Source organism: Arachis ipaensis, chromosome B05, assembly GCF_000816755.2.
Source record: "Arachis ipaensis cultivar K30076 chromosome B05, Araip1.1, whole genome shotgun sequence".
Lineage (NCBI taxonomy): Eukaryota > Viridiplantae > Streptophyta > Magnoliopsida > Fabales > Fabaceae > Arachis > Arachis ipaensis.
Window position 1 is genome coordinate 109793524 of NC_029789.2, and position 10369 is coordinate 109803892.

The 10369-nt window shown below is 37.1% G+C and overlaps 2 long non-coding RNA genes across 2 annotated transcripts in view; both read right to left on the reverse strand.

Annotated features, from left to right (window-relative positions):
- Positions 1–1143, reverse strand: part of LOC110262955 — a 2590-nt gene extending 1447 nt beyond the window's left edge. The window contains exon 1 of the long non-coding RNA XR_002347967.1: positions 1108–1143. This is a non-coding gene — a long non-coding RNA (uncharacterized LOC110262955). The remainder of the gene's footprint in view (positions 1–1107) is intronic.
- On the reverse strand, positions 1163–1592 carry LOC110262956. The gene is made up of 3 exons (XR_002347968.1): positions 1506–1592; positions 1330–1425; positions 1163–1221 (listed from the first exon to the last, which is right to left on the reverse strand). It is a non-coding gene; the product is annotated as an uncharacterized LOC110262956 (long non-coding RNA).

The window sequence follows — 10369 nt, forward strand, 5'->3', positions numbered from 1 at the left end:
CATACAACAATGGGATTTTATAACAAAAGTTTCTCGGCAGAGTCCTAAGTCTTTAGGGAAGGTCAACCTATATCAATTCCTTAAAATTCATTGAAACTCTTAAAATCATGGATTCTCGATTCAAGTAAATAAAACTGAATTTATTATGAAACCGACCATACAAAATCACAAGTTCCAACCCGGTCCAAAAATCAACTCATTTGAAAAGGAACCGGTTCATTTGAATCAAACCACTTTCATGTTTCTTTTTGGAACCCATTTTTCTAACTCTTCCAAAATGCCTCAAACTTAATTACTCAATCAAAAGTCTAGATTCCTTTGAAATCACTAAAAACTCCTTTGTATATTGAAATCAATATTAGAGCATCATTCTTTCCTTCAGTGATTCAAACGATAAAAATAGTTCATTTCTAAATAAATCAAACTCAAGGCATAAAGTTCACTAAATAAATTAAGCTTGAAAATATAAATATTCTCTTAATAAATCAAATAATACAACTTCTCAAATCTAATTCTTTTTAAATAACTTTTTAAACAAGACTAGGATTTTGTAGAAATTTCGGCAGCACCTCCCCTAAAACTTGGACTTTTGCCACCCAATTCGGGTCCCAACTAAACCGTTTCTCATTCCTTTTCAACAGCCCAAAACCAGAAATCAATTCAAAAGCAAGCTAAATCCAACAGTCGCCTCAGTGACATATCTCAAGAAAACCATTTCAAAATTGACTCAATATCAACCGATTTAACTCATTTCCAAAGCTTTAAAGAATTAGTTCAGCAATAAATCATTTATCAAAACCAAATCAATTAAAGCAACCCAGGCTGAATTTCAAGAGTATTCTATCATTCACATCATCAAAATAATTGACTCAATTTAAACCAATCCTCAACGGATTAAACTCATATTTCAAATCTTTAAAGAATCAACGTCAGACATTACATTTCACAAAGCCGCACAACAATTCAGCCAAACCAACATCCGTAGTCATTCGAGTCAATCAAACAATACATAAGGCAGATACAATCACCAAATACACAATATCTCACATCAGTATCCATATGTAATAATTCCAACAATAAATTATAGTTTTCGGAAAGCGCCTCTACCTCAAAACGCAAATCCATAACCCAAAAGTCTCACAGAGTCCTTTCCAACTCAACTCGAACTGACGGCAACCAAAACCTCAGCTCCAAGTCACGTTCGCAATAACCATAGCAACACTAATCCCAACATACAATAATCAGGACTCGACCCCACGTTATCAAAACTCATATTCATTAACCAAACACAATCGAATACTAACGCGAGGCTTTCCAAAACATACTTACCGAAATGAAGAAGGAACGGATGAACCGAACAGCGGCGGTCTCCGAACCGGTTCGGCGGCAGCTTTAATCGTGACCCACAATAACCGGAGCTTGACCCTATGTTACAAAACCTTAGAATCTCTGGCCAAACATAACAGCATATTGATTTTCAAGAGCTCCGGAATGAAAATGATTACCTTGAGAAAGGATTAAAGACTGAATCAAACTGCAAAAGCTCCGGTGATGGTTCCGGTGACCACAACAGCTTCTCCGGCAGCGGCAACTTTCAGCAACTCCTAGCACACAGCCGCATCACAACTCTCATGGTAAAGATGAACTTTAATGGAGAAGGAAACTGAAGATGGGTTAAAGCTTACCAAACGACACCAGTTCCAGTGGCGATTTCCGGCGGCAGCAGCGGTGGAGTTTTCTCGGCAATCAGAGGCACAGCGGCCATGGCTGACGATGATGCGAGCTCCATCACCAGTGATCGAGAAACACAGCAGAGGCGTTTACCCCACCCATGAGCTTCTCTCTCGGCGGACCAGAGAAACAAAAGCGGAGCGCCATCGTGACTTCCTCTTGGAAGTTGGTGAGGACGACGACAGCCCTAGTAGTAACGGCGAGCTCTAGTGGGGGCAGGGGCGACCCCAGCGACGGCAACCACCATGGTGACAGCAGCGATGGCAGCAACATTGCCTTTCTCTCTAGCTGTCACGTTTGCTCTCCCCCAGACCCGATCGGCGACTGACCACCTTCAACGGCAAAGGAGCAAGTGATGGCGGCGGCTGGGCGGTGATAGATCTGAAGCAGGGAGGCTCGGCCGCGTGAACAGAACCTTCCCTCCGCCGAGCTCCCTCTCTCACAGTCGCGCAGTTCATGGCGGTGGTAGAAGCTTCATCCATGGCGACGCTGCAGCGCGGTGACAGATCGGCAGCAAGGCGCGGCTCTACAGGACGGCGACGCATGTAAAAACGGCGGTGGTGAGGCAGCAGACGCCACAGGCTGGATGGCGGTGTGACATTGTGGCAAACTGAACGGCGGCGCCAAGTCCTTTCCCTCTCCTTAGATCCCTTCGTTTGTTTTTTTCGTTTTTTCTCAAGAGCAGTGCGTGTGTGTGTGTTCATCATAGGGCTGCGCAGCATGAAGAGAAGGGTTTTTGGGGATGTTGTATCAAAATTAGGGTTAGGGTTAAGCTAGGGGTTGTTTTGTAATTTCAATTAAAAATAGGAACAATATGGTAACTGAAACCCAAATTAAATCCAACACTAATTGCATATAGAAAATACTATTTGCTCATCAATTTTACAAATTATTTTTCATAAAATTCCCAAATCAAAATAATTTGAAATAATATAATTAAACCCTTTATTTTCTAAAGTAGCAGTATTAATATTTAAAATATTAATTATTTAATACAAATTATATAGAAATCCTTATTATTTCATAACTACCAACCTTATACCTTAAATATAGAAAATAATCCAATAATTATAAAATTGGATAATAATCATAACTTATCTCAAGTTCAATAAATCAAAACTCGCCTTAATTATCTTTAATAAAATAATCTCTGAAATTAAGGCTATAAATAACTATATGATTTGAGACTTGATCATAATAAGACTTTTCAAAAGTTCTGGGTCTTACACTCTACACGTTGGCGTTACTTTTATCTGGTAGAAGTTGACAGCGACGTAGCTCCTCTTCCCCTTGAGTTCGGCCAATTGGAGTTCTAGGAGGTACAGGCGATTTCTGACGTTTTCTTCTTCAACAGCTTAGTCAAAAAACTTCTCCAAAGTTTCCATTATTTTGATTTCATATGGAGGTAAATTTTGATAATTTTATAATAATTAAATATGAATTTGATAAGTGAATGTTGATTTGATTGATTATTGTTGAGTTTGATTGAGTTTTATGTTGAATTTAGTTGAATTATTGTTATTTTTGAGATTATGGTTTGGCCTTAGTGAATTTAGCACAAAATCAAACTTTTTTGAGTGAATTTTGGGGCTAGTTTATGTGACAATACTAAAAAATATTGGTAAGGTCTGATAGCTGAGAGATTAAATTCAAAGTTATAAAAAGTCGGTAACCGTAAAGCTCGAAAATGGACTTAAAAATGAAGCAAAAACTTGAAGAGTTTTGGGAATGGGATTCGGTCCTTCGGTAAAGCTATAATCATGAAAACAAAATTTATATTTGAGATTAAAATAGTAATTTAATAAAATCTTGAAGTTAGTTTTGTAATTATATACGTTTTGAGATATTTTGGGTAATAATTAAGAAGTTCAGGGGTAAAATGGGTATTTTATAAAAGATGCAAGGTCATTTTGGTAATTATATTATATGTAAGAATATTTTAATAAATTATAAAAAATGTTGGGGGTAAGAATATAAATATTTTAGGAAGTTTAAAGATATAGAATAATTCATAAAAGATTAAGAACAAAGCTTAAGTTAATAAGTTTTGAGTAACAAAGAAAATCATTATTATTGTTATTAATTTATTAAGATTATTATCAATGTATTTTTGAAATATATTATATATTATTATTTTATTTAAAATATATTATTTTATTTATGATATAATAAAAGGGTAAGCAGAAAATTGTCCTAAAAACTTTAGAAAGACAAATCTAAATTAAGAACCTTTGATACTCTTTCCATAAGACACTTAGGGAAAGGCAAGGGGATAATGTGAAGACTATTTTTATTGTGAAATGATAAGAAAGAAAAGAAAGAAAGAAAGAACGAAAAGAAAATGAGATAAGCAAAGACATGGTGGTGAGCCCACCGAGATTTGCTTTCTAGAGATACATCGGCCAATCCAAGGGATGGTCGCACCTATAAGACAAAGGTTTCTTATAGAGGTTATCAATACGTACATTGGCTAGAGAGAGCCTCACCTGAAAGACCGATGTTGCTTACAGAGGTTATGTTTGCATACATCGGCTAAAGAGAGTCGCACCTGTAAGACAGAGGTTGCTTACAGAGGTTATGGCATTGGAAGCCAAGCTCAGACAAAAGTTGCTGAGTTAAGTGAAAATATAATTAAATAAATAATAGAGAGCAAAAGAATTAAAAGAATAAAAGAAACTAAAGAACCTTTGCTGCATGAAAGCAGAGAATATAAGAGAAAGGAATGTATTAATGAAAGGAATCTCTGCCATAGGAGAGCAGAGAACAAAGATTATAAGAATCTAATGAACGTCTGCCATAGTAGAGCAGATAGAAAATATGGTATTAATTAAAGGTATCTCTACCGTAGTAGAGTACAGAGCAAAGATTAAAAAAAATTGAGTACTGTTTGGGCCTTAGTGCCAAGTGTCTAGTGGGGGCGGCGATGCGTAACGCTCACTTGATACTATAGGGACGGCTCAGTGAGGACGGTGATGGGTAACGCTCACTGGAGACCGAAAGGAAAGTTTCCCATAAGGACGGCGATGCGTAACTCTATTGGAGGGGATGTTGGTTGAGATAGGGATGGCAATAAGAAACGCTTATCTCAGGACCAATGTCGGGAATCGGGCAACAAACCGACACATGAGCTCATTGTAATACCCTACCACACAGAGCTTTATGCCTAGGTCTTAAATCAACGGTGGTGAGGTATCACAACTTCTAAAAACAAAATACATACTTATATAAAAAAGGAATATGATATACTAGGAGCCCGTGAAGATAAGGCCGACTAGTTAATATAATTCAACCCAAGAGTAAAATATAAGCAGAAATCCTATTTCTCCAAAATAAATCTCTAAGAGGTGTATACAAGTTATAAAATACAGCAGTGGAGATTATATATAAAATATTTTCATAAAATTAAAATCCCCAAAATATAATCTTCGCTTTCTGAGAGCAAAAACTGAATGCTCAACAAGGTGCATCACGTCCAATACCTGTAAGATGAAAATACCTGAAACGGGTGAGAACATCATCCCTTTCGGGGTTCTCAGCAGGGGTAACAGTTCCAAAGCAGAGACAATGTAAAGACTACACAAATCCTCTAGGCAATCCTAACACTTCAACAAACAGAAATCCAAGCCTAGAAATATACTAAGCGAGAAAAATAGTAAGGTATGCTAGACCAACTAACTGCACTCATGCTCATTTGGTTTTCATTCGACATTTCTCTCTCTAATAAACCTCACGTCCTTCTCAAATTATCTCTTATTAGTTCTCTCACCTTTACTTATCATGTTTCTTTCAGTCCTAAGTTCTCTCTATTTCATCTCAGCCTCCATATATACAAAGTCTCATAATAGAACAGTCACAACAAACACGAGTAATGGAGTTCAAGCACAACCATATTCAATTACATCAATTATAACAGATAGCAGTTAAACAATAATAATCACATAGGCAAACCACATATACAATAAACACACCCAATCAATGTCACATAGATGAAAATGATGCATACCTGTCCTACTGGCCATGAGCTCATGCGTCGGTTATGTTGCCAGACTTGACTCGGATAAGCGGGGTTAAACCACCATCCTTATCCGTAGGTTCCATAAACAATCGGGATTAAACCACCATCCTTGCTCGAAACACGCAAGCGGGATTAAACCACCGTCTTTGCCTCCACAGTAAGCGGGATTAAACCACCATCCTTACTGGGCACCGTGAACAAGCAGGATTACACCACCATCCTTGCTCGGGTTGCATTTCACAATTCATTCTACAAGTGGGACTAAACCACCATCCTTTCCTAACACAAAACAATATGCAAGCAGGATCACACCACCGTCCTTGCTAAATAATTCATCAATACGTGAGCGGGATAAAACCTCCGTCCTCACTGCAGGCAGGATAAAACTACCATCCTACACAACGGTTTACGCACTGAGCAAGTGGGATTATACCACCATCCTTGCATATGCACAATAACCACGACAAGTGGTATCAAACCACTGTCCTTGCCAGGATAAAACTCTTTCAATTAGCCAAGTCCCTGGGATATAGTGCCGGGCTCACTTTTAACCTCATCATAGTCACTCTCATCCTTAAGTTCTTTCAAGCACATAAACCATTTCAATAAGACATTTCTCAACCTCATTCATTTCTCAATTTATATTCACTTCTCATTCATTACCAACAAAACACTCCACCATATTTATATACATTAACCCATCCACAGAATTTTCTAAGCCTAGGTTACCGGCTCTAAACTCATAACCAAAATACCCCTTTTTAATTCACTTATTGAGTTCCCCCTTGATTCAAAGTCTAAATATTAGCAAAAATGTTTTAAGCAAGTGTCACGGAAGTTTACAAGCTTGTGGGAAAGATAAAACAAGTAAAAATAGAGTTTTTATTGAAAAATAGGGTTTGTGCATACGCACAGGTTGTGTGCGTACGCACGCACCAGAAGGTTTTCGCGGCCTACGCGTACGCATGTGTTGTGCATACGCACAATTTGAAACACCCGCTCTGTTCTGTGCGTACGCAAAGAGGTGTGCGTGGGCACACATGATTGATTTTCAAATTTTTTGCAACATCACAAAAATCAGACTTTTAACCATAACTTCCAACATTCATAACTTTCTCTACAAAATTTCAAATTCAATCATCTTTATACCATTTTAAAGCCCTCTTAATTATCTTTAATTTAAGCTAAACTTCACTTGATTCCAAAATTTGAGGGCCAAGTTATGGCTCACCAAAGTTGGTTAAAATCCACTTTTTACCAAAATTCTGCAAACTCAATTGTTTACCATTTCTCAATCCAAATTCAAGTAAAATTAATATCAAAACCTTTCCAAAAATACTCATTATATATCCATCAATTAACTACACTTTCTAACCATTTTCACACCTAATCAGGTAATTCCAACTCATCCAACAACTCTAAACTCAACACAAACCACATCAATGCTCCTGAAGTTCTATAAATTTGCATCAACATCAATATTACCATTCAAATTTTAAACAATCATCATTACTTCATATATTCAATCTTTTATGCAACTAATCACTTTGTCATCAATCCATACCATTGATGCACCACTACTTCGTGGTACATTTTGTGCATCATTAAGATTATTTTATCAATATTCTATCACACTTATCCATATAAAAAGCATGGTTTTGTGTTTCCTTCCCAATTTAGCTTAATGGTTGAAAACATGATTTTTAGGCCCTAAATAGGCTATATTTTGATCTCTCTCTATTACCATTCGATGCCGTGATCTATTTGTTGAGTGATTTCAGAGCTTATAGGGGCAAGAACGGTCTAGAAGAGGGAAAGGAAGCATGCGTAAGTGGAAGGAGCATGAAAAATGGAGTTTTGGAGCAGTGGCATTGACGTGCACGTGCAGCCAATGCGCACGCATGGGAACTAGATCTTGGATTGGCACGCGAAAAGGGACGCATATGCGTGGCTAGCCAGAATTCTCATCGGTGCGTACGCGTGGATCGCTAAAGCCGATCGACGCGTACGCGTGACGCGCGCACGTGACCTCTTTTAATGAAAACGTGACCAGCGATTTTAGGGGAGCTTCAGACCCAATTCTGGGTGGAATTCTGGTGGGAAAAGATTAAAAAAACCAAAGATTGAAGGGGATGAAGATCTTTTACTCATTTTTTGTAGTTAGTTACTTTTGGAAGTTACATTTTTAGAGAGAGAAACTCCAACTTCTCTCTAGGTTTTTGGCTTTCTCAATTTCAATTGCACTTGGATTCTTTGGTGAGATCTGAATTTGATTTAATTCTACGTTGTTCTAGTTGTAGATCTTTTTCTTCTACTCTCAATTTAGTGATTTTGTTACTCTAGCATTGTAGATCTTGGATCTAGACTTTGTTACTTTGATCTCCATTAATGAATTGAGGAATTTCATGTTAATTGTTGTCAATTGTTTAATTGTTGTTAATTATTTGCAATAGATAGCTTTAATTCAATTACTTTTCTCAATTACATAATGTATTCCATTATTGCTCACCAATTAATTGAGAAAATGTCAACTATAATTATGGAGTAGTTCTTCACTCTTGGCTTAGGGGTTAGGTAATTGGAGACACTTGAATTGTCAAGGTCAATTGTTGATTGACAATTGGAAATTGCTAATTGATTTGAATGACAGTAACTCTAGTCTCTCCCTAGGATTAGACTAGAACTTGTGGACTCAAATTGATTATCTTCACTTGACTTTCCTTCATAGTTAGAGGTTAACTAAGTGAAGCAATAACCAATTGATGTCACAATTAATGGAGATAATGATGATAGGACTTCCAATTCTCAATCATAGCCAAGGCTTTTATATTGATTGATTGTTATTCACTCTTGCTTGATTTTAAATTCTTGTGTCCCTTAGTTTTATAGTTATTTGTTCATTACCTTTATGCACACTTGTTTACATTTCTCGTATTCAACCTCAAACACCAAGAGACTCCTAGCCAATGATGTGCACCATAGGGCAACTCCTAGGGAGAACGACTCGAGACTAATACTCTCGGTTAATGATTTGAATTGTGGATACACTTTCTTTGTTTGATGCGTTATAGTTTGTTGGTTTAGGCTATACTCACGACACAGTTTTATTGGAAAATCTATACCGACAAAATATAGCTAATCAACCAACACAAACATACGACTCACCCATAATCATTCATAAATCCTCATCATCATTAACATACATCATACTCACTACATCTCATTCAACATACTATATTCTCATCTTAATTCATACCCAAAATCAACACAATCAAATTCTCAATTATCAATCACAACTAAATTGTCATCAATCATCTCATTCAATAATTCACAGCGATTACCTTAGCTTACCTCATAGGGGATTTCCTCACCTTATCACGGCCTCTGGCCCAATATCTAAATCGATTAATAATAAAATCAATAAATACCATTCACTTTATAAAGTCACAACAATTCTCAATCAAAACACACATATATATAGCCATTCACTATCCACAACAACAACCAATCTCAATCTACACCTATCCTAGAGTCAACTAACCTAGGCATTCACATAACTTTACATAATACCTACTCGAAACTCAAACCCGTACCTTGAATATCGGTGGTTCAAACTCTTGAAGCCTTGTAATCACCAATCCAAGAGCTCCGCATTAAATAACCTACCAAGGAAACTCCTCCTCATGCCCGTAATCAAATCCAACAAGCTCTAATTCATCTAAATTCATAATTTTAACAAATTTCAACTTAGGATTTATAAAATTAGCAAATCAAAAGGGTATAAATCTTTCTTACCTTAACCCACACGAAATTGGGGCGAAACCAACTTATAATCCATGCTAGAGTACCCCTAAACAACCAAAATCACAAAAATTCAACAACCCCAAAACCAAAAACGTGAATCTGTAAGGAACAGAAAACTGGGCAAAAAAATGAGAGTTCCTTATGACAAAGCTTAGATAGAATTGAAGAGGATGAGGAGAGCTACGTGTGGCCACTGATGAGCGGATATTTTATACGCCTTTTGGGGTTAATTTCATATAGATTTTAGTATGTTTTAGTTGGTTTTTAGTTTATTTTCATTAGTTTCTAGAAAAAATTCATATTTCTGGACTTTACTATGAGTTTGTGTGTTTTTCTGTAATTTCAGGTATTTTCTGGCTGAAATTGAGGGAGCTGAGCAAAAATCTGATTCAGGCTAAAAAATGACTGCTGATGCTGTTGGATTCTGACCTCCCTACACTCAGAATGGATTTTCTGGAGCTATAGGACTCCAAATGGCGTGTTTCCAATTGCGTTGGAAAGTAGACATCCAGGGCTTTCCAGAAATATATAATAGTCTATACTTTGCTCAAGGATAGATGACGTAAACTGGCGTTCAACGCCAGCTCTCTGCCCAATTCTGGCGTCCAACGCCAGAAACAAGTTGCAAGTTGGAGTTCAACGCCAGAAAAGGATCCAAAGCTGGCGTTGAACGCCCAAAACAGCCCCAAGCACGTGAAAGCTTTAGTCTCAGCCCTAGCACACACCAAGTGGGTCCCAGAAGTGGATTTCTGCACTATCTGTTATAGTTTACTCATTTTCTGTAAACCTAGGTTACTAGTTTAGTATAAAAACAACTCT